Source organism: Antechinus flavipes, chromosome 2 (genome assembly GCF_016432865.1).
Source record: "Antechinus flavipes isolate AdamAnt ecotype Samford, QLD, Australia chromosome 2, AdamAnt_v2, whole genome shotgun sequence".
Taxonomy (NCBI): domain Eukaryota; kingdom Metazoa; phylum Chordata; class Mammalia; order Dasyuromorphia; family Dasyuridae; genus Antechinus; species Antechinus flavipes.
Window position 1 is genome coordinate 548,948,888 of NC_067399.1, and position 21,560 is coordinate 548,970,447.

The window sequence follows — 21,560 nt, forward strand, 5'->3', positions numbered from 1 at the left end:
GTGCTTAGATGCAGTGGGTCAGGTATCATTCACTTACCCATTCAACAATCGGGTCTATTCAGCCGGCCAGTTCTAAGAGTTGCATAGGTCAGCAGCTCTCTGGCCTCCAGTGAGGGGAACATAGTTGCCAAAAGTCTGGTCCTGACATACTCCCCTAGTAGGGAGAGGGGAACAGCATCAGGGGAGAAGTGTGATGTCTAAAGCAATGAACCCGGGGCACTCAGTGTGTCTATGACATCAGCCTCAGCCCTGGCGTCTGTCTGTCTCCATTAATTGTTTCACTTTTTGAAAGGGAGAGGAACTGTTCTTGTGATTTCATTAGTAAAGGGTCTCCCAGGAGAGGAATCTCCCCTCCTAATGCAGGTCCATGTGTTGTCCCGTGTTATATGGGCAGGACTTTAACCCAGAGTTTCCTGGATTTAAATCCAGCTCTCTATGCTATGTTATAAGGAAGAAATTGTGTGTGTGTGTGTGTGTGTGTGTGTGTGTGTGTGTGTGTGTGTGTGTATAGAAGTGACTGTGGGGTAAATTAAAAAAGGCATCAATAAAACAAAAACAAAAACAGTTTAGACCCACTTTTTGGCAGCAACATGATTCTGAGGGTGTTGCAGAGGAGGGCTGGTCCCCTTTACCATCCCTCTATCAGGGACAGGGGAACTGGTTGCTAAGCAAACATTGACTACCTTTCTCTGAATTGTACTTTCTTCTGGTTGCAGACTATTTGGTGTCTCAATTCCATGGCTGCTCACAATCCCCTAGAGAAGAACACAGTGCCAGGAGATGCCCATGGAAGACCTAATCAAAAGAAAATCCACAGGGTTGAGCTTGTTTCCTGCTTAAAATAGCGTCTTGGGGCCGCGTCATGTGTCTCTGCGGAGCCACTGAAGAATCACAACCACAGTCCTGTGATTTTATCCGTGGTGAGGCAGTGTGGTTGTCCCAGGCTGCGAGCTTATTAGCCCACTCTCATGTTCAGACATCTCTGAAAGGCATCCTGGAGGGAATGCCTGGGAAACCAGTCGCGCTTTATGCCACGTGAGAGGCTGCTGGGCAGCCGGGCTCACTGCCCATCCCCCGAACCATCCCAAGTGGGTCTAGGAAACTTCTCTGAGGGAAGCTGAGCTTATCCATGAGAGGGTTCATGCAGGCTTTAGACGCAGTGGATCTCAAAGTATGGTCTAGAGAATCCTGGGGATCTCTGAAACCCTTTTAGAGGGTCTACAAATTCAAAAATAGTTTTTATTTCCAATATGGTAAATGTCTATAAATATAACCCAGATAAACAAAAACGCTTTGGAGAAATCCTCAATAATGTTTAATAGGATAAAGATACTGAAAACAAAAGTTTGAGAACCACTGCAGAAGACTTAAAACTGATTATGAAACCAAAGTATGGAAGAGGTGAGTGCAGAAAAAGCTCTGGTCCGAGTTGGGGAACCTGGATTCGGGGCCCAGCTCCGCCACCCACTAGCTGGAAAAGTCACTTTGCTCCTCTGGGTTTCAGGTTTGTCGTCTATAAAAAGAGGCTCCTGGACTCTGAGAGGGCTTGCCACTGTGGAGAAAAAATTGCAAGAGGAGTCAGGAAAAATCTAGGTTCACACCCCGAATCAGATAATAGGCTGCATGATCTTGGTCAAGTCATTTAGTCTCTTTAAACTTTTGCTTCTTCAACTACAAAATGATGAAGTTGGACTCAATGACCCCTAAATTGCTATTCAGATTGAAATCTCCAATTCTGAGTTCTCTTTCTACTGATTGCTCATGAGGTAAGAGACAGAGCCCAATCTTTTTTGCATACAAATACCTCTTTTAATATACAAAAGCGAGCCCCAATATGTCAATTTAAGATAATTCAACATCATTTACTGTGTGCCACACACTAGGGAGACAAATAGAGGCAAAATATAATGACATTCTAAGTAGAAATTGGCTAAGGGGATACATAATGACAAAGGCAACCATTTATTTAAGAATGTTTTTAAATGGAATTCTGTTTCATTCATCACCACAGTATACAGACATTTGTGAATTAGTTATGCAATACATGAGGCATTATTTATTCAGTCTATAGGAAGTAAGTTTGCTTATTTATGGATTCACATATAGAACTACTGATCTCAAGTAGAACATAAAACATATGTGAAGGCTCAGGGAACTGCTTTAAAAAGTACCATTTTCACATAACTTACTAAGTGGAGCCTGCAGTTCAAATTAAGAGATGGAAGTTTGGTCTCCATCAAGGCCAGAAGGTAAGATTTTGTAGCAGTTTCTTCAGGATCTTCTTTTTCTCCCTCCTTTCTTTTTATACTGGCCTCCCTGTTCCATCAAGGCTCAGAAGGTCAACTGTGGGGAGGGGGAGATAAGATTTTGCACAGGTATTTCCAAGCATCAGCATTTCAAATTTTACCAGATATAACATCAGCTCTGCTAATCCTCTGTTTTAAAAGTTCTTCAGAAGTTTTTCGAATCTGCCTCCCATCCTGCTGATTCTCCATCACTGACTTGGATGATACTTTTATGTCCTCCTCCAGAATCCTCACCCTTCTCACAATTAACCCTACTCCATCCTAGGCCCATTCCAATTTGGTTTGATCATCTCTTAACTTATTCCATCTTGCCTGTGGGGACTCTTTTAATGACAAATTCTCCTACATCCTCAAATTTTTCAATCTCAACTGCTTCTTCAACTATTTGGAATTTTCTGAGTTAGAAGCTACCATTGTTGCTTCCCTAACCTGCAGACCAGATGTGGAACTGAATAAATTTTAAATACTACTCCTCTACCCCATCCCTCAATATTTATTTATTTTTTTGAAATTCATGCCTTTTGACCACCCTTTACCAAATTTTTCTATCTTCTAACAAGCCAGTTTTCATTGCTAACTATGATCTTAGCATGGTCTTCCTTTCTATCTTTGCTCTAACCATCATCCTTGGGGATTTTTAATCTTATTGTAGGTCATCTAAGGCTCTCTATAATCTGATGCAGCCTTCACCTTTTTGGTCCTCTCTAAATAGCCTAATGTTGTAGAAACTAGTTTCTCTGCTGTTTGAACATATCTTGTATTGTCTTTCCTTTTCTCACATTGCTTCCTGTGTGGATCATATCCTTCCACCACCTATTCATCCATTGCAATCCCACATGTCCTTTAACATTCAGCACAAATGCCCCTTTCTCTATGAAGTCTTCTCTGATCTCACTCCTCCAGCAATTCATCCCCTTCAATCATGACTCTGCCACTGGAACCTTTATCACATTTTGGTTTATTCCCCTCTGATGTATTTTTCATATATTACTGTTTCATGATAGTTACCTGAAGCTATATCTTTCTCCTGTAGTAAACTGTAAACTCCACAAAGGCAGAGGTTGTATTTTACTTTGACAAAGAATTTTTTTTCCAACCTAAGCAATAGTTCTCTGAACCCAGAAGGTGTTTAATAAGTGCCTGTTGAATTGCATTGAAATAAATCATCATAGGTCTAGCCGTTATCTTATGGAAACCACTTTCTTCTCAATGAACTCAGCCTAGGTTTTAAGGTTCAAAAGTTGTCAGGGCAAATGGCAGGGAATGTGACCAAAAAGGAGGGGTTTTCCATTGACCTATCTCCCACCCACCCCCTTTAATGTCTCTGTTTATAATTCAGTCTCTGTCTGTGGCATCATTTAGCCAGTGTTTGATTCAGTGATGTGCAATATATCTTGGGGCAATAGACAAATAATTGCAGTGTTTAATTTTCCATTTGGTGATTAATGAAGGCTTTGCTCATTTTGTATGTGTGGGAAAGAGGCAACTTTAATATATTTGTAATTGAGAAAGAGTTTTTAGTTTTACTGTCTTGGCATCCATTCCAGGCTCCGGGTGTTTTTTTTTTTTTTTTTTCCTTCTTCCTCCCTTCACATTGTAACATAACTCTTTTTATCAGAATCCTAGTCACTACATGCCCTGGAACACAGAGGGAGATTTTGGTGCCAAAGAGTGGGGCAGAGAGGGGGGTGGAAGTATTCTCTATTCTCAGCCCATCTTTTATGCAAGTTTAATATGCATAAATTAAGAAGTAACCATTTCCTGCCCAAACATGAGACAAACAATAAAATCCCACAAGTGAAAACCATTTGTAATATAAGATCTCATTATCTCCACACATCTTGGACCTGGCATATGGTTTTTCCTGAGTGAGAGTGAAACAATCCCTACTTTCCTTTCATCACTTCCCTCTTTTCTACCAAGAGGGTTCTATTAAGAAGAACCAAACATTGGATTGGGAGAGAGGAGCCCTGGGGGCCTTAACCTGGCTCTACCACTAACCAGTTTGGGACAAGGCAGATGACTTTCATGGACTCAGTTTCTTCATCAGTAAAATAAAGAAGTTGGAATTTATGATCTTTATTGTCTTTTATTTATCTTTATTGTCCTTTGCATAATGAGATTTTATAATCATAAATATGTTTTTGTAACGCTTGCCTACAGACAGCTTTATTACCTCATTAAATATTAACTAGCTCTCCCTAATTTATCTGTGTTCAAAGGTATAACTATCATCTAAATTGTTCTATCCTCCTGCCCTCAAGGAACTTAAATTCTGTTGGAGCAAACAACAATAACAAAATACTCCTCCTCTTTTTACTCCTCCTTCTTTTCCTCCTCTTCCTCCTCTTACTACTACAACTACTACTCCTATTACTATTACTTCTACTACTACCATTTATTCTTGTACTACTACTACTACGTAGCATTTACAGAATGTTTTATGGTTTGCAAACCATTTCCTAGGTTAACTTATCTGATCTTCATATACATATGTAAGCATATATAAAATATCTTGTACTTCATTTAGGAAATGATGCATAAGCTGAGTCTTAAAGGAAACTAGGATTTCTAGAAGAAAAGGCCAAAGGGGTACATTCCCGGAGAGATAGCTCCTATCTTTGTATAGAGGTAGAGGACAGAAGGTTATATATGAGGAGAATAACTAAGAAGTTCTGTTTGAGTTAATTGTAGTTTGTAAAGTGAAGCAATATACAGTAGGCCCAGAAAGATAAAACGAAGGCAAGTCGTGAAGTGCTGAAATGCTAAACAGAAGAGTTTATATTTGATGCTAAAGGTGTAAGAGAGCCAATGGAATTTATTGAGTAGGAAGAGGTGAAATACAGTCTCGAGGGAAATCATTTTGGCAGCTGTATGCAGGTTGGATTGGAGTGAGGAAAAGATTTGAAGCAAGGTGATCAATTAGGAGACTACTGCAAAACTCCAAGCTAGAGATAATGAGGGCCTGTGTGCAGTGGAGATGGGAGTAGGAAGAAGGGGACTTAAGTGAAAAGGTATTATGGAAGTAAACAAGATTTGGCATCTAGTTGTATAATTCCCAAACTCTATAAAATACTGGACTTAGCTACAATATTCATTTTTCCTAAAACTTAACTACAATTCTTTTTTTTTTTTTAAATTTCTTTACAGCATTATCCCTTGCACTCACTTCTGTTCTGACTTTTTCCCTCCCTCCCTCCACCCTCTCCCCCAGATGGCAAGCAGTCCTATACATTTAACTAGAGTTCTATTTGGAATTCTGGAACTTGTGACAGATTTGAGTTGAGTAAGGGACAGAGATCCGAAAAGCTCAGGGAGTTCAGTGTGCATCGTGGAAGAGAAGAAGGGCTGATGTGGCATTCCAAGCAAGGATTGAGACTAGTTGTAGGGGAAAGTCCCTCTATGTGCTCAGAAAGGGAATTGGAGGCTGATTACAATCTGATTCAATTGTAGAAATCTTAGAGGCCTCCAAGAAATGAGACCACCATCACCACTGATCCCCTCTCATCCTGGGTATCCCAAGTTGCATAGGAGCCTATGCCTGGTGATATAGGACAGTCTGTTCTATTGGGTGCAGTTGTGCTGATGATGGTGAAGAAGCAGCCTGGAAGAAGGGGATCAGGGAGGAAGGGGACCATAAGAGTTAAACCCCAGAGTTCTTTTCTGGTCTTGGGATGCATCTGGAACCTTCCTCACATAACTTGGAGGAAATATACTTCCCAATCTTGGCACCCTGCAGAAAGAAAGCATTTTCCCTCTGGAAGTCAGTACTCTGGGACAAGCCCAGTTGCTCCTTGCTTGTAATAGCTCTTCTTTAGAGCTCTGTAAGAGCACTAGAGTTTATTAAGGGTTAAATGCTCATGTGGCTCTGGGCTTGGAGAGGAAAGTACAAAAGTCCCTTTTTTTTTCTGCAGAGATGTACACACCACATGAGGGATTGGTAATCTGTTTGTTTTTTAATTAGCAAAGAGCAAGGAACTCTCTCTGAAACTTTGGGGGTTTAAAATTTCCAGTTATACTCCACCTTGTACCCAAACAATCATGTATCATCAGCTGGAAAAATATAGAGAACGAGGCCACTGGGGATTATATTTCAGGGTGCTTTGTGTTCTTACTTGTCCACAAACTCATTTGGCTACAGTCAAGAAAGGACGTTCAAAGTCATGGAACCCAACTCTCTCATTGCTAAACTGAGAAAAGGAACAGTAGAGACTAGACTTCACCAAATGACATGGATAAGCCCAAACTGGATCCCTTATGTCCAAATCCAGTGATCTTTATACCACCCCAGAATGTGGTGTCTTTTGGAAGACATTTATTTAATATAGATGGGAAACCTGGATTTAGAGTTGAGAGGGACCTTATAGGGGTCTTCAAGTCTAACCACCTCATTTTGAAGCTGAGGCACTGAAAAATCAAATGACTTGCTTAAAATCACGCAGGTAAATGGGATCAATGGTTTGAGTATCAAAAAAAGTTGCGAATAAAATCATAGGATTTGCCCCACTAAAGGTCCTGGTGCTCCACTTAAGGTACAAGGGAGCTCAGTCTGGAAGTTTGGGAAGGGGTGAACAGAAGGGACTTACAAAGTGCCTCTGAGATTAGAACTTAGAGGGAGTATTCCTGATTAGCTGGCCTCCTGCGTAATCACCCAGGGGAAAAATACATCTGCCATAGTTTTTGTTTGTCCAGGTACTTAAAAGTAAACTAGACAGATGGTGCAAATGGAAAAACTATGGCTTCAGAGTCAGAGTCCCTCAGTTCAGATCTTGGGTTCAGATCCTACCTCTGATGTTTACTAAGACAAGTCATAACCTCCGTTTCCTTATCTGTAAGATGAAAGAGTTGGACTAGATGGCTTTTGAGATCCCTTCCAGCTTCAGATCTAGGCTCCTGTCTGAAAATTCAAGGAATTGGGCTAGCTTCTTTGTAAGAATCCTTTCAGATCTAAACCCAAGAAGCCTGTGAACACAGCAGGAAAGCTCTTGGCAAAATTGAGAAATAGAGGAAGGTTAGATCTGGTGGGCACAACCTCCACTTTCTGCCCCTTTTATTGTCCTTCTTCCTATGAGGAAAAACAGATTGGTTTCTGTCCTAGTGAGAGCCCCAGGATTATCTAATGGGTCCTAGAGACCAAGTTGAGGAGGATGAGAGAGTGGGGAAACAATTACCCCAGAGAGAAAAGCTGAAGCTGGGAGATGTTGTTATAGCTGCTCCTTAATCAAAGTCTGTAAGCAGTCCAACATCCTTAGGGAGGTGAGAAGTGGATAAGCAGAAATTAAAGTCTGAGCCAGTTCAAGTTTTTGGCAAGAAGACATGCATAAAAGTCAGCCAGGTCTCCATCTCCCAACTCAATGCCCAGCTATCATGACAGGGTTCAGTAAGACAAGGAATCATTTAGTTTGGGGATTTTTAACCCTATACTTTTTTTTTAGTTGTGATCTTTCACAGATGCTGGAGTGTCTCCCCTAATGCAGCTGATAGGGTGGGTTTGCCACTATCTTCCCACCAATCCTGGATCTCTTCCATGCACATAAGGAAGAAACTTCTGTGGGTACTGTGAGTGAAATGCAGGTCAAACATCATGAGGTTCAATATAAGTTCTGGTGTGTGTTCTTCTGGTTTTAGCCTATCCAGTTAACAAGGGAGCATATCATTAAGGAAACCATTATCTCCTAGTTCATAAATCCTTCTTGACCTATCAGTATTAGAGTTGATAATACTAAGTAAGGATCTTCTAAATTCTTTTGAATTTTCCACATCAGAGTCTAAAGAAACAATAGCTTATCTGCATCCAAACAGGGAATTCAAGTTGAAAGGCCATGAAAGTAATCACTTGTATTGGGAAAGAACCAGTCAGTAACAGCATTCTCCATTTTCTAGGAAAGACACTCTGATCCATCATGTTTCAAGGATAATCTGACCTTGTCATTTCTCCATCAAGGTTCTCTGGATTAGATTCAATTCAATTTATCAAGCAGCTACAACGTACAAGGCATAGTATTAAATGTTAGGGATACCAAGAGAAAATTTTAAAAAAGGAAGAAAAAAGAAAAGGAAAAATAATCCCTATTCTCAGAAACCTTACATTTTATTGAATTTTCTAGTCTTCAGTTTTCAGTCCTCAGTCCCTTGTATGTAAGTTTGGAAAAATGCAGACTAGTTTGGAAGAATTGCCCTCAGACCTTTCAGATACTGATCAACTATAAGAATGGCAAAGGATGCAGTGGTTAAAAAAAAAAAAAGCCAATTGCCTTATAGCCTCTGAAATAGTATTTTAAGGAATTGTTTGTCTAGTTATTCTGTCCATTGTATTGAGGTGGCTTGTAGTGGAGAGATGCACTTTAATTTGTAAGGTGATTTGAAGGAAAAAATAAACAAACTGAAGTTCTTGATCTGAAATAATGTACTCGTTCTATGGATAAAAGAAGACTTGTGTGATCTCCATTGCAATAAAGAGGTTGAGACAAGGAAAAAAATATACTATTTTAGTGAGGAATGAGAGATCCATCAGTACCAAAATGAAATGCTGATCCCCAAACCAGAATTCATCTGTATTTCCTTGTGAGGTTCTTTGTAGAGACACAGACTGTATACACATTCTTGTCAGACATGACATTATGATACACATGAAGCCACCAAAAATCATTTGTTCCAAGATAAAAGGTTTTCCACATTGTAGTCCATTTAAGTAGACTCTGTCTGACTTGGGCTTGTGCATAGTCAATGAATTAAGAAGAAGGAAGCAGAAACTGGCCCAGGATTTCATGCTTGCTGACTGTGTGTTAGAAAAAAGTTCTGGTCTGTTGAAGGGGGAAAGTGAGATAAGACTTCTAAGGATAAATTTGAATTGCTAACTTGAAAGGGAGCAAGCTGGGAAAAGACTAATGAAACAGAGGTTGTGCCCAGAAATGTAAATAAGACAAAATTAAAGTCAAGCTCAGAGTTGAAATTGATGAGAGCAAGTAGAATCCAGTCAAAGCTTTTTTCTCTCCCCATTTGGGGGAAGTTCCTGTTAATGTTTGATCTCAATTCCTTTTCTTCCATTCCCTTTAGACCATCTGGGAGGAGAAATGGAGGAAAAAAAGGAAAAATCAATCCCAGCTATAATATTTTTGTAACCTGTTATGTATTGTATTTAAAAAAATGTCTATTTGTGTTTTCTATGCTGTTACCAAACCACATGGCCATTAAAACTGAATTATGAATCTTAGGAGTTTCGATAGTCATGACTAATGAGGAGAATTTAGTTCATGGAATGGGGTCTCAAGCTAAGTGATGAAAGATTACTATTTAGAGAATAATTTCTGACTATATTCCTGATCTTAACCATTAGGTTCCATTAAACCTTAGGGCTGATTGAAGCTACACATGAACTTGAGAGGAAAAACATGAGGTAACTTGATAGGCAGTAGGAAGAAAAGTTATTATGCTATTCATGGTTAATTGGAGCACCATCTTGTGGCCAGATATTATACTACCCTATCCCCAGCCAGCCAAGTGATTAATGGATTATGTGACAACTTGCTTATTTCTCTGGAAGAGCAGAGAACGAGTAAGGAAACCAAGGGTAGTATATTTATCAACAACCATTCCATTTAACAGTGAATCTTATGCCTACATATTTCATGTCTCTTTGGCTCCATCTATACAGACAACCATCTTTCTCCCTTTATTTTCTCTTATAGGTAAAATTATCAACTGGAAAAAGTGATAATTCTGGAGAGGCTGGAGCACTGAAGAGGTTGAGTGATCTCTGCAGGATCGTTCAGACGGGATATAGCAGAGGCAGGATAGCCACGTTTATTGAAGATCCCCAAAAGAAAGTTCTTGCCACTGCCATCATTTTACCAGTAGAAATGAAATGAAAAAGGAAGCATTTACATCTGCTTTGCACTTATACCTTAAGGACTAGAGGACTTTTTAATCTGACTTTCATCTAAAGCCTTCCATATGGATTGTCTCCCCCATTAAAAAGTGAGCTCCTTGACAGCAATGGTTCTGATTTTTCTATTTGCATTCCCAGTTTAGTGCTTTACTTTGCATAAAGTTAAGCACTTAAATTCACTCATTCAATCGAGGTCTTCATGATTTTAAGGTCAGCTCTCTATCCATTAAATACTACACTGTCTCTCACCACACTTTGTTACCTCTCGTTACCAAAAAACCTGTCATGAAAAGGATTGCAGCTTATCCCCTAACATCCATTATAAAGGATAGTGAAATAGGGAAGTTCTATGAAGAACTTGATAAAGCCTCCTAGAAAAAGTTAATATATAATTTGATACTCAGTGCCTTCAGGGCAAAAGTGAAAGTAGTTAAAAGATAGTGAAAATAGATAAGAAAATTTAATTCAAGAGTAAGTGAGAGGCTCAAGGCTTCTAGAATATACAGAAGTATCATTCTTATACATTATAAATCTATTCATATAGGAAAAGAAAGCTTAAAGTATAAATTGAAGGATTCCCAACAGATGGTGATGTTCTCTAGATACCCCTGCTTGGGAATGACATTGGCTTGATTGCATTAAATCTTAGAACAATGAAGAGTTTTCTAAATGCAATCCTTCTTAAGAATTTGGCCTAACTATCCACACAGGAAAAGCAAAGTGGATGACAAATGCTAATTCCATTAATGCGTATGTATTATGTTTTATATCTTCAATATCTGCAAAAGAAAAGATGGAAAAAAATGTAGTAAATAATGTCTATTTATCTATCTCTCTGCCTGTCTGCCTTTATCTACCTAATCTCTTGAACAAATACTGCAAATGTACCTTTGGTTGTGCTGAGAGGTGAACAGGTGGCTTCTAGCAGGCTAGATTTCCTTTGGGAAATTATAAAGTTCTTTTAATGATCTCAGGCTTTTCCCTGAAATAAAGACCACCTTTTAAATGTGACATTCTTCCTTTCTTTTTGTGGCTATGCAATATTACTATCTGCAAATAGTTGAAACTAAGAATTATCCAGAAGAAAATTGAGATGTGTTGGGTGGGTATGAGCAGGCTATCACTTAGACAAATAAGATTTATGCTAAAGAAAAGGAATAAAGAATATCGTCAGTGGGATGGATGATTGAAGCAGATGGGCTTATGATGAGAGATAACTGATGGACAGCTTACGTGCTTCACTGGCATTCCCAGGATGCTAATAAAAAATAAATAAACATAGTCTCCAGTATATTGGGCCAACTCCTGAGACAGACTTAACGGAGGACTTGAACAAGATTGGTCACACACACAGAAGAATTGTAACCTGCATCATTGGAAGGGATACTCAGCAGGAAAGCCAATTCTATTGCAGGATTTGAGCATCCTAAGTAGAGTCCTCATGCATCATGACATATTTCTTTCTTCTGAGGGACAACATCAGGATTTCCTCCACATGAGATCCTTTTTGGTGTTCTGTGGAACAGGGGGTGCTTACAACAAATAGATTCGCCTGTATTAATAGCCTCTTGGTTGTGTTATTTCAATGGTTTGGTTCTCTTTTTTCTCTGCTACCAGAACATGCCCAAAGTCACATATGTTAGTGAAGGAGACAAATTTGAAAGGCAAATGTTCTGACTCCAGTGTCAATTCTCTCTCCACTGCACCATGTTGCTCATCTTATGACAAAACCCTTCTTAATTTCTCTGGGCCTTAGTTTCCCCACATGTAAATTCTTGCACTTGGATGAGGCAGCATGGTACAGTGGAAAAAATGATCTATTTTTGGTCAAAGGAGCTGGTTTTGATCTCTTACCTGTGACAACCTTGAACAATTCTTTTATCTTCTCCAGGCATCTGTAAAATAAAGAAGAAGAGTAAAGATCATTCAAGCTCTAAATCTACAATTCTATGAATGTCCTGGCTAGTGTAGCTTTGTTTTGTGAGCTAAACCTGCCCAACTGCTACTGCAGACAGTCATATTCACCCTTCTTGGTAACTGGGATGAGGAGGCTGTGAAGTTTTCAGTTCCCAAAATTGCCCACCTTAAAGGCTTCAGTTTCAAAATCCTACATTTTTGCCTAGACATTATATTCCCTGAAGATCTACAGAATACAAAAACAGAACTGAACAAAGAATTTTGCTCCCTGGACTTAATTCAGTTTTTAGACTTACCAGAGTTACCTCTGAACAATGGACAGACTGTAGGTAGATGTAGGTGTGGCGTTCCCTGGGGATAATGGCACCATGTTTCAAACACAGCCTTTATCACATTTATTTCTCTTATGTTGTATAATTACATTTTGCCACCAAGAAATGGAGAACATTGGAGGAGTCCGTCTGAGAAATGTCAGTTCCAGCAGCTTTCATGGGGATAGCTAACTTTACTCTCAAGGGGAGAACCAGGACAAGTTTAATGAAAATGCATATTTGTCCAGTTAATATTCTGTCTTCCATTACCAATGATTGCTGAAAGCTTATAGGGGACTTGAGGAGGTTACCTTGAATGGCAATGAAATAGGAAAAGAAGCCAATGTTAATTCCTGCCAGACTGTGAAATCAGTTATTGGAAATCCTTTACTGTGGGTGATGCTCTTTCATGGTAAGATAATATCCATGTTCCAGGATTCTATTTGTATTTCAAGTCTGGAAGGCCTGGTTGAAATCCTGCCTCAGCTACATACTAGTTGTGTGACCTTGGGTAAAATACTTAACCTCTGTAAAATGAGACAATTAGATTCATTGGTCTCTTCTAATTCAAAATCTACAATCCCTCATTCCCAGAACTCTATTTTGCTCCACATAGACTGGCACTTTTTGAACTTGACACACAAATGCCCTTGGAGTGTCTACCCAACTTTACTGAGCCAGTCAGCCTGTTTCCTATGTTACACCATACCCCCATAATGTCAATACCAATAAATGATTGTTAGTCTTAGTTAACAATGGTTTAGAAAGCAAATGTCTTCCAGTAGTCCTTGAGCAAACACAGCAAAATGCTGCTCTTTAGTTTTCTCAAAGAACAGGGTCTCTGTTATATTGGTTTCATATTCCATAAGCGTAGCACAATACTTGACATTTAGTGATTGAGTGCTGCATAAATATTTACTGATTTGCTAGTTCCCTAAAATCTATCCTGTTCTGCTTGAATTCATGGGATCAAAAGGTCAAAAATAGAAGGTACTTTAAAGAGTGACTAGTCCAGGGGTTCTTAACATGGGGATCAATTTCAGGGTGTTCTTAAACTTGGAATTTAATATTTTGACAATGGTATTTCAATATAATTGGATTCCTTTGTAATCTTACACATTTAAAAACATTATTTGGGAGAAGGGCCAATGGCACACATACACACAGAAAGTTAAGACTTCCTGATTTAATTCCTTCAATTTACAAAAGAAGAATCAGAGGCTCAGTAGACAAAATGACTTATTCAATGCTAGACAACAGAAAAGTAGCAGAGTTGAGATTCAAACCTGGGTCTTTGGACTTAAAATCCAGAATTATTTCCATTTTGAATCTCTACCTGGACAAATGAACTAGTGTTTTTTTTTTTTTTTTCCTTTAGCACCTCTCCATCAGAAGCTTTGCTACTTTCATTGATCAATTATTTTTGATATCATAATTGTTGATTAATTAACAATTGATATTTTATTACTTTCTAGTTATTTCAATGAGGATATAATAATACACCCCTACTCCATTCTGCTCCCACCAAGACCATTCACTAGTTCTTGGAAAAAGAACAGCAAAGATTAGATAGGAGCTCATAGATTTGGAGGTTGGAGCAACCTTCAAGGTCATCTAATCTTATTCTCTGATTTTACATCTTAGGAAGTCTGGTCCACTATCACCTTGGAAGAGCCCAAATTTAAACGTAGCTTTTTTATTCCAAATGCAGCTCTCTTTCCATAGATCCTCATTGCCTCTTCCAGGATGGGGCTTTCTATTGCTAATTGCTGATAATTTCTTGATTAAAACTCTGATCTAACCCTTAAAGGGGCAGCACTCCTATTGACTATCAAATATAAAAGGGGCAATTTTGCCTCTAACTTTTCTGGTGAGCTAGTAACAGGCTATAGAAATTCTAACAAAAGACTTTAGAGTGAAAACATAGAAAAGACAGGGGAAAGCCTGTGGGACTTTCATGCCTCCATTTATCTTTTTCCCTTTAGTGCCCAGAAAAGAATCCAAATTCAGCCTTCTGCAACTCCACGCTTAGTTTCATTTGCAACTTCACGCTTAGTTTCATTTGCAACTTCAAGGATTGTGTGATTTTATATCATGGTACACCCAACGTAGCCCAAGATAGGCATTGATTCATTATCTGATCTCATCACATCTGCAAGAATGCTTGTGTATCTTTAAGGTTATTGTTAAGAATTATATACTCAATTTAAAGAAATTGTTTTTATTTAATAGATTTCCATATTTGCACTAAACGATATTTTCTCAAAAGTCCAGGGTTTGGCTGGTATTCATTAATACCATTCATTCATGTCCTATCTTTTAACTTCAGCCAAAGTGGCCTTTGATTAAATAATTTTTCAGTTTGCTGACTGGCAAGGAGAATTCATTGCACACTGAAATCCCTTTCCATAACAGTGTTTGTAAGATCACACCCATATATTCCCTTCCTGTAGTGTACCAACTGAATTCTGATGAAAGGGTGTGGCTCGGGGTTGGTAAATACTCCTATTCTGCTTCTTTCTTAGTCCTTCTCACCAGTGTACCCCTCCCTGCCACTTTGGGCAGATACCCTTACAATCCTAACTGTGACTCAGAGATTTAATGCCCTACCTTACCCTGCAGTCAGCAACAGCAATCTCAGAACTGTGTCTACACCGAGTTAATATATGTGTTGGAAAATGCCATATACATAAACTGCTAGAGTATGGTGGGCATGAGACAGTCTGAGGGCAGAATGACTTGGTACTAAAACAACCCATACATCCATCTTCAATTCGAGTCAACAAATGCTCATTAAGCACCTACAATCCACCTTGCTAGTCAATGATAAAGAAAGACAAAAATTTTAAAGTTCCTGTCCTCAAGAAAATTATATTTTACCATAAAGATACAAGATATAAAGAAATAAATACAAAGTATATGCAAAGCAACTTCAAGAGAGAGTGCTAATAATTGAGACAATTAGGAAAATTTTCATGGCAGATGTAGCACCTGGGCAGTATTTTGAAGGAAGTGAGCCATTGTATGAAGAATAAGAACATTCATATGGATGGGCAAGATAAACCTGGGCAAAAGTACAGAAGTGGAAGATGGAATTTTGCTTATGAAGAATAGTTAGCAGACCAGTTTGACTGGAATGGAAAGTAACATAGAAAGGAGAATAATATGAAATAAGACTAATCCATACCTGGGTCAAAGAAGACAAAACCTATAAATAAGACCCACGTGATGATCACTAGTATATGTTAGCCAAGTTAGCCTATTGGGGGTAGAGAAAGGGAATTCACAGGGAATAATAAACGTTTAGAAGCAAATGATCAGATTTGTAGCAGTTTATTTACTGAGGCACTGGTATGTTTTCCTATTTTGTTCAGTGTTTTCCTCCTTTAATGTTGACTATCAATCCTCTGAGAGATTAATCAGGAGCTCATATGTCATGTCTGTGTTCCTCCTGGTATTTGCATATGAATTTATAGTCAGACACTAGGCTGCTCTAGAAACCAGATTCAGAATACACTAGAGATCTGGGTGATAATAATAAAGCTCTTGCTTATTTAACCTAAGGCCAACACTGATCCTCCACTTAGACTCCTCCTTAGGAAAGGGTGTGAGAATAAGTATTATAATTATTCTAGCAAATTGAGAATTAAGAGCAATACCAGTGCCATATTGTGACTGCATTCAGAGTCCAGTAATTATGGATTTCTCTTCCACTCTTTCAAACAAATAGCATAGGAACCCTGCCCTAGATAGGATGCTGCTATTGAGAAACTCTCTCAGGATCTTAGCTCTAAGCCAATTAATAAGTAGAAAAGTATCCTCTAGGGATCATAGTCTCTGTAACCAAGACAATCAAGCAATTAAAACTCTTAAGTAGAAGGGATCTTCTAGGGGAAAATACATCTGTGAACAAGCTCTGGGGGCAGCTGGGTTGAGGCAGGCTCAGTTTTAGAAACTTTGCCCTCAAAGACTGTGTGGATCCACTCTTGCACTGTTGAGAGCTGTGCAGCTGTACTAGCCAAACTTTCCTGGGCTCTGGCTGCAGGGAGAAAGACCTGGCACATGCTTGGAGAGGGCAGTGGTAAAGGGCCAGGATGTAGGCACTTGCAGGAGGACAGTTCCTGGTTCCAGGGAAGAGAGGACAGCTGTCCCCACTGTCCCAGAAGGACCACAGGGAACAAGATCATTTGTGGCTGGGGCTATCGCTGTGGCTTAGGAATGGAGAGCAAGGTTAGGCCCGAAGACAGATTGCAAAAAATATCAATAACCTGAGGCCTAGGACGTTGTTCCTCCTATTTCAGGGCTACAACCTGATTACACTAGTAGCAGCTAAAAACAAAATAAATAAATAAAATAAGGAAACACAGGACAAGGAACCCAACCTTAGACAGTTACTCTGGGGATAAAGAAGATCTGAGATCAGACAAAGATAATGGAGCTAGAAAAGTCATTACTTTTTCAATAAGAAACATCAAATGGTTCCAAGCACAAAAAAAGCTCTTGGATCTTAAAGAAGGCAAAGGAACCTGTATGTGCAAGAATATTTGTGGCAGCCCTCTTTGTAGTGGCCAGAAAGTGGAAACTGAGTGGATGCTCATCAATTGGAGAATGGCTGAATAAATTGTGGTATATGAACGTTATGGAATATTATTGTTTGGTAAGAAATGACTAACAGAATGATTTCAGAAAGGCCTGGAGAGACTTACATGAACTGATGCTGAGTGAAATGAGCAGGACCAGGAAATCATTATATACTTCAACAACAATATTATATGATGACCAATTCTGATGGACATGGCTCTCTTCAAAAATCAGATGAACCAAATCAGTTCCAATAGAGCAGTAATGAATTGAACCAGCTACACCCAGTGAAAGAACTCTGGGAGATGAGTATGAACCACTACACAGAATTCCCAATCCCTCTATTTTTGTCTGCCTGCATTTTTGATTTCCTTCATAGGCTAATAATACATTATTTCAAAGTCTGATACATGATGGACATGTATATATATATATATTGTATTTAACATATATTTGAACATATTTAACATGTATTGGTCAACCTGACATCTGGGGGAGGGGGTGGGGAAAGGAAGGGAAAAATTGGAACAAAAAGTTTTGCAAATTGTCAATGCTGAAAAATTACCCATGCATATATCTTGTAAATAAAAAGCTATATAAAAAAAAGCTCTTGGAAGAACTTAAAAATTTTTTTTTTAAATCAAGTAAGAGATGAAAGAAAAATAAGAGCAATCCAAGAAAATCAAGAAAATTTATGAAAAGAAAGTTAATTAACTGGAAATAGAGGATCAAAAATGTAAGAAAGAAAATTCCTTAAAAACTAAAGTTGGGCCAGGGAAGTTAATGATGTTCTAAGACCCCAAGAAATCTTAAAACAAAATTTTTTAAAAATGAAAAATTAGAAGAGAAAGTGAAATATCTCATCAGAAAATAACTGCTCTAAAGAATAGATTGAGGAGAAGTTGGAGTGCCTGAAAATTACAATTAAAAAAGATTCTTGATACAATATTATAAGAAAATATCAAGGAAAATCACCATGAAGCTCTAGAAGAAGAAGGCAAAGTAGAAAATAGGGGTAAAGGGGATATCTATTGATCACCAACTGAAGGAAATCCCAGGAGGAAAATTTACAGAAATATCATAGTCAAGTTTCATAACTATCAGGTTAAGGAGAAAATATTGGAAGCAAAAAGAAACGAACAATTCAAATATCATGGAACTACAATAAGTATTACCCAAGACCTAGCAGCTACTATATTGAAGCACCATAGGTCTCAGAATACTATATTCTGTAGAGCAAAGAGGCTGGATTTGAGACCAAGGATAACTTACTTGGCAAAATTACGAGTGATTCTGAATGGAAAAGAATGAATATTCAATGAACTCAAAGACTTTCAGTTTTTTGTGACAAAAATCCCAGAACTTAAGGGAAAATTTGACATGGAAGACCAGGTCTTTCCATGTTTTTCTAAATCAACTAACTCATCATTGTCCTTTTTATACTCCAACAATGTTTATGATATAGTTTAAATAATATATAATATAGTTTCTGCATTCCTTCTGTTCTTAGCTACATAGGTTTTATTTATATAAAAAATTTTAAATTTACAATAATGGCCCAGACATGAGAAGAAAGATGCGATCCACCTAGATGATAAGAGGAAACATAGTACCATCATATACATATGTGTGTGTGTGTGTGTTTATAGTTGTCCTTATCTCTGGCCACATATATCCATGTTTAATTGTAGCCTTCTTTAGAATCAGGGGATGAGAAAGGAAAAAATAAAGTTAAAGATGCATAGCAGAGAACAAAAGAAAACCAAAAAGGAAGCAAAGAAATGCTGGGAAGCTTTGAAAGCAATGTGTAGTATTACTTATATATATTTTCTTGAAATGGAAATATATTGTTTTATATTGAATCCTCTCTTTTGATCTGTTATGTACATGGCATTTTTTTTTTCTTTTTTTCATTTTGTATATAAAATACAAACATTTACCAAAAAAAGAAAAAAAAGAAGCCACCTGATGAACTTTTTCATGGGCCATAATATGAACAAGATATAGACAGAGTTGAGAATTATGTATCATTGCAGCATGAATTTCCATGTCTCCTTTGACATAACTGTAGGTAGTTCCTTTCCAGCTTACCTCTAGCATACAATCCTTGTTGTCTTTCTCTACCTCTGTGCCCGCTGCTCTCTCCCACTCAAAGTTGGCCATCTGGTATTGTCTTTAGTCAACGCTGCTACAATCTAGTGATTGCTCCACCAGACAAGCTATAGGTTGAGAAGCCCTCTTTGGCTTGGCCCTGAGTGAACCAACACAACCATAGCTTCAGGTATAACCGCACCTAAGATAAGAAGCTACTGAGTTTATCCACACTGCCTCCACAGTAGAACTTGGCAGGACTCCCTGGGTGGGGCAAAGATAGAGATCCCTAATTCACCTATTGCCTTAGCCAGGGCTATAAAGCTATCATTCTCCCAGAGCCACCCCCCCTCCCTCCTCACCTTAGTTTTATCTAAGCAAATTTGCTTGAATTATAATGGTAGTATTGTGATATATTCTTTCAAAATTATATTTCAGCTGAGGATTGCTGGTACAGCCTCTTCCATAATGGAATACAAGATGGGAGTAAATCAAATAAGCAAGGCAAAACAGTTTAGAAAATATCCCATTCTATGGAATACTCCAGGGCTCTTTTTGAAAATTTAACTTTGAAAAAAATGAACATTTATTTTTGTCTCCTTCCTATATCCTGCACTCCACCATCACTCCTCCATTGAACAAATAAAAGCCAAATAAAAACCATATACCTAATCAAGCTAAATAAATTCTCACACCCTCAAGTCCAAATGTATGTGTAGGGAGGAGAGGGATCATCATGTAACCTGAGTCTGTCACCTCTTTGTCAAGTAGATTCTTCATCATTGGTCCTTTGGAATCATTATGGCTTCTTGATCAGAGTTTTTAAGTCTTTCAAAGTGGTATATCTTTATTATGTTGCTGCTGCACAAATTGCTATCTTGGTTCTGTTGCCTACTTTACATCAGTTATACGAATTTCCTCAGCTTTCTCTGAAACTATCTCTTTTTCTATTTCTTCTGGTATACTACTATTAGATGGATATGTACATATACATATACATACACACACATACACACATATATATACATAATATGTGTATATATTTATACACATATAAAGAGAGAGAGCATTATTTGTGCATCTAGTCCTCAACTGATGAACACCTCTGACATAGTTCACAGTTCTTTGTCACTACAAGTTGTGCTGTTATAAATATTTTTGTGCACATGGGCCCTTTTCTTCTCTCTTTGATCTCTTTGGGGCATAGACCTAGTAGTAGTATCACCTGCTCAGCTGGTATTCCTAGATTCTTTGCAGGAAGGTAAGATGATTATAAGCTAAAATCAAAGTCACAACTAACATAGTCATTCATTTCAAACCTGCAAACATTTGTAACAGGTACAAAAATTTTTGAGCAGATTTTCACTGAAGTTTTTCCTCAGAGCAATAGGTATGCCCAGAAAGCTATGAGGATCTCTGCTTAGCCAGCCCCTAAGAATATAGACAGCATGCACAGAAAACCACAAGGGAAGAAAAATTCTATATGAAAGGATTAATTTTTTCTCTCTCTAATACCACATCCAGGACATATGCACCAGAGAGAGAAGATGTAGGAAATGGTGGGAAGAAGAACCATGAGGAATACAGAAGAAAAGCCTTAGCAAGATGGTAGACAGAGGTCTTTCCTGCCTCCAGGTGAGCAGCGAGCTATTCCTAAATTTAGCTGAAAGCTTCAGAATGTGGTGGAGCCACATGCTGTAGGAGAAGCCAAAAAAAGTACCGGGGCAGCCAGGAACTATAGAATCGGGATAGCAGAGCAAACATGTAGAAGTGGGGCTAAGACCAGCAGGCACTAAACTAGGATTACTGAGCAACAGCAAGCTCAAACTATTAAGAATTTACCAATTGGTCTCCAGAGGCTTTTGTAAAAATTGTAGCTTATTATTGGGGAATGCTGGGAATAACCAGCTCACACCTGGAAGGGGGCTACATAACTACTCCCTTGTTAAATCGATCTGAGTGAGCATTTTTTAAGGGAAATGCCAATAAAATTCTTTCTATGTTCTACACCTTAGAAGCCTGGTTTATGAGACAAATTCAGTACCCTTGGGGGAGAGTTAAACTGAGCCACACTCTGATGTTCCAAGAAAGGCTTTTCTGGGTGGGGACAAACCTGAGTCATAGAGATCACAGAGAGTAATAATTATTGGGAAGCTTCCAAGGCATGAACTCAGATCTGTGTGAGTCTTGTATATCAGTAATGATCTCTGGGCCTTCTATATGTTAAGCAACTACCCTGAGAAAGAAGGAAATAAGCATTTATTAGGCCTGTGCAAAGGCTCCACAACAATTCTAAGTGGCAGCCTCTGTTACCCCCATTTTATAGTTGAAGAAAATGAGGAAGACATGGGTGAAGGGCTTGTCCAAAGTCACAGAGCTAGTAAGTGTCTAAAGTCACTTTTGAACTCAGGTTTTCCTGACTCCCCAGTGAGTTGTCCGAGGTACTGGGCAATGCCATCAGCGGGA

At 38.5% G+C, this 21,560-nt stretch overlaps 1 long non-coding RNA gene across 1 annotated transcript; it reads right to left on the reverse strand.

The window, feature by feature from the left end:
* Positions 1-1,301: 1,301 nt before the first annotated feature.
* Positions 1,302-19,287, reverse strand: LOC127551315 (uncharacterized). The gene is made up of 4 exons (XR_007951057.1): positions 19,095-19,287; positions 12,049-12,089; positions 2,190-2,343; positions 1,302-1,552 (listed from the first exon to the last, which is right to left on the reverse strand). It is a non-coding gene; the product is annotated as an uncharacterized LOC127551315 (long non-coding RNA).
* Positions 19,288-21,560: the final 2,273 nt, after the last annotated feature.